Source organism: Gossypium arboreum, chromosome 3 (genome assembly GCF_025698485.1).
Source record: "Gossypium arboreum isolate Shixiya-1 chromosome 3, ASM2569848v2, whole genome shotgun sequence".
NCBI classification, from domain to species: Eukaryota; Viridiplantae; Streptophyta; class Magnoliopsida; order Malvales; family Malvaceae; genus Gossypium; species Gossypium arboreum.
Genome location: NC_069072.1, coordinates 14,493,484 through 14,497,069, shown reverse-complemented (window position 1 = coordinate 14,497,069; position 3,586 = coordinate 14,493,484). Strand labels below are relative to the sequence as shown.

General features: G+C 38.5%; 1 non-coding gene across 1 annotated transcript; it reads left to right on the top strand.

Annotated features, from left to right (window-relative positions):
* Positions 1–3,266: 3,266 nt before the first annotated feature.
* Positions 3,267–3,373, top strand: LOC128291194 (small nucleolar RNA R71). The gene has a single exon (XR_008280970.1). It is a non-coding gene; the product is annotated as a small nucleolar RNA R71 (small nucleolar RNA).
* The last annotated feature ends 213 nt before the right edge of the window (positions 3,374–3,586 follow it).

The window sequence follows — 3,586 nt, the reverse complement described above, 5'->3', positions numbered from 1 at the left end:
CATTCACTTTGGTACCTACAAGATAAGATCGAAACTTGTCAAAAGCAAACACAGTAGTAAGGAACTCTTTCTCTGTTACCATATAATTCAGTTGAGCTCCTGTCAGAGTTTGACTCGCATAGTAGATTGGATGAAAAACTTTGTTCCTTCGCTGGCCCATGATAGCTCCTATCGTGAATTCACTTGCGTCACACATCAATTGGAATGGCAAATCCCAGTCTGGTGTGACGATTATGGGTGCCGTAACTAACTGACTCTTCAAATCTTTGAAAGCCTTTAAGCATTCCTCATCAAACTTGAACGTCGTGTCCTTCTCCAATAATTTGCACAAAGGTTTAGCAATTTTGGAGAAGTCTTTGATACATCTCCGATAGAAACCGACGTGGCCCAAAAAGCTCCTAACACCCTTTACAGATGTTGAAGGTGGAAGTTTCTCAATAACATTTACCTTTGCTTTATCTACCTTGATCCCATGTCTCGTTATCCGTTGCCCTAGAACAATACCTTCTCGTACCATGAAATGACACTTTTCCCAGTTGAGTACGAGGTTTGTTTCTTCTAATCACCTTAGTACCTTAGCTAGATTGGCTAGGCAATCATCATATGTATCTCCAAATACTGAAAAATCATCCATAAAGACTTCTAAATATTTCTCAACCAGGTCAATAAAAATAGACATCATACATCTTTGAAATGTAGCAGGTGCAATACATAAACCAAATGGCATGCGCCTAAATGCAAATGTACTGTACGAGCAGGTGAATGTTGTCTTGTGTTGATCTTCCGGTGCTACTAAAATTTGATTATACCCTGAGTATCCATCATGAAAATAGTAATAGTCTCGCCCTGCAAGTCTATCCAACATCTGGTCCAAAAATGGAAAAAGGAAAGTGATCTTTCCTAGTCGCCTTATTCAGCTTCCGGTAATCGATGCAAATTCTCCTTCCCGTAACCGTTCTAGTCGGTATCAACTCGTTATTCTCATTTTTGATTACTGTAACACCTCCTTTCTTTGGCATGCACTGGAACAGACTTACCCATTAGCTACTTGAGATGGGGTAAATTATACCCACATCTAATCACTTGATGATTTCTTTCTTCACTACGTCCTTCATAATAGGGTTCAGTCTTCGTTGTCCATCAATCTTCCCTTTCTCGCCATCTTCTAGTATGATCTTGTGCATGCATACAGACAGACTAATTCCATGAATATCAACTATAGTCCATCCGATAGCCTTCTTGAATTGTTTCAACACGAGGATGAGTTTCTCTTTTTGCTCACTAGTTAATTTTGCTGAAACAATCACAGACAAAGTAGAAACATTACCTAAATAAACATATTTTAAATGTGAAGGTAGTTCCTTGAGTTCAAATTTAGGTAGCTCATCGATTGACACTTTTGGTTGGGCATAATCCATTTTCTCTAATTCCAAAGATTCAAAACAGGATTGCGGATTAAATCCCTTTTGATTAGCTTCTAACAATGCTAAGTATTCATCCTCATTTTCATCATTTGGAGGATCTGATGTCAAAATTTGTTCCAACGGATCCTCAACATAGTTGAGCTCCTTCTCCACTATTAAATCCTCTAAATCGGATTCTGCAGAACAATCATCAATTGTGTCAAGAAATCACATAGAATTAAAAATGTTAAATGTTACCTGATCATCCTGAACACTTATAGTAAGCTCGCCCTTCTGCACATCAATAAGAGTCCTTCGGTTGCTAAGAATGGTCTTCTTAAGATAATTGGCACTTCTTTGTCTACTTCAAAGTCTAGAATGACAAAATCATTAGGAAAGATAAATTTATCTACATGTACCAATACATCCTTGATTTTTTCTTCTGGATGTGCTAAGGATCGTTCCGCTAATTGGAGTGTAACTGTAGTTGGTCTAACTTCACCTATCCCTAACTTCCTAAATATTGACATAGACATTAAGTTAATACTTGCGCCTAAGACACATAATGCCTTACCACAATATGTTGCTCCAATGTTGCAAGGTATGGTAAAACGTCCAGGATCCTTCAACTTTGGGGGTAGTTTGTCTTGAAGATATGCACTACATTCCTTTGTCAGAGCTACCGTCTCAAATTCTCCAAGTCTTCATTTTTTGGATAGAATATCTTTCATGAATTTGACGTAGTTCAGCATTTGTTCAAGTGCTTCAACCAATGGGATGTTGATATGAAGTTGCTTGAGTACGTCTCGGAACTTCTTGAATTGAATCTCCTACTTCTGTTTTTGAAGTATTTGAGGGTAGGGTGGTGGTGATTTCTTTATTGGAATTGGTTGATTCATCTTTTGTGGTAATTCTGGATCTAACATAGTTGTTCGTTTATCAGAATTAGCTGGTTCTAAAATTACCTATCGAGTTTTGCAGATTCTGGTTCTTGTGAAACTGGAATTTCAACACTTGTTGAACTTCCTCTGAATCTTAAGCGTCAGCTTGCTACTTTTTAGCTTCGACTGAATTGGGCTCTAAAGTCTTTCCACTCCTTAATGTCAACGCTTTGCAATGCTCCTTCCCCAGATTCCTCAGATTCTTCGTATCACTAGGTAAAGGACCTTGTGGTCGGTTCCTGAGTTTAGTAGCAATTTAGCTCACTTGATTCTCCAAATTCCTTAGAGTGGCGTCGTTTTTTACAATGTATGCCTTCAATAAATTCTCTAAGCTATTGGATGATTCAGCCTGAGTTGGTTTCTGAACTTGTTGGGGTAAACTAGGCGGTTGGGTTGGTCTAGGTTGGGCATAAGTGTTATTGGTCCAGCCCTTTGGTTACTCGAGGAAAAATTGGGGTGATTTCACTACGATGGGTTATAGAAATTGGATTGCAGTCCTTGTCTTCCTTGATTTTGGTTCTGGTTACCCATGTAATATATGGATTCTGGGTTCAATGGACATTCTTTAAACAAATGTCCTTCCCCACAATAAACACATGCTATACTTTCATATTGATTTGGTAGCTGTGCTGCAAAACTATTAGACCCATTAGTAGTAAGATTTTTTAACATTGAGGATATTGATAATACCTGAGATGCAAGTGAAGTAAGATCGTCTACTTCATGTATTCCAGCAACTCGTCTTCCTGACACTGCTCGATTGGTTGGCCATTGGTAATTGTTGTTGTCAATCCTCTCAATGATTTCTTAAGCCTCATTATAAGACTTAGAAAGGAGAGCACCATTAGCTGAAGCGTCCACTATCATCATCGTGTAAGTATTGAAACCATTATAAAATGTCTCAAGTTGGATGCAATGTGGGATTCCGTGATGAGGTTACTTCCGTAATAATTTTTTGTACCTTTCCCATGCCTCATACAAGAACTCATCATCCATTTGTTGGAAAGCAGTGATCTCATTCCTCAACTTAGCGTTCTTGCTAGGTGGGAAATACTTTATAAGGAATCTTTCTGCTAATTCTTACCGTGTGGAAATTGAGTTTGGTCGCAATGAGTTTAACCAGGCTCGAGCTCTGTCCCTTAGTGAATATGGGACCAGCTTCAATCTTAATGCATCTTCAGGAACTCCGGCTAACTTGAAAGAATTACTCACCTCTATAAACAGTCTTAAGTGTAGGTGAGG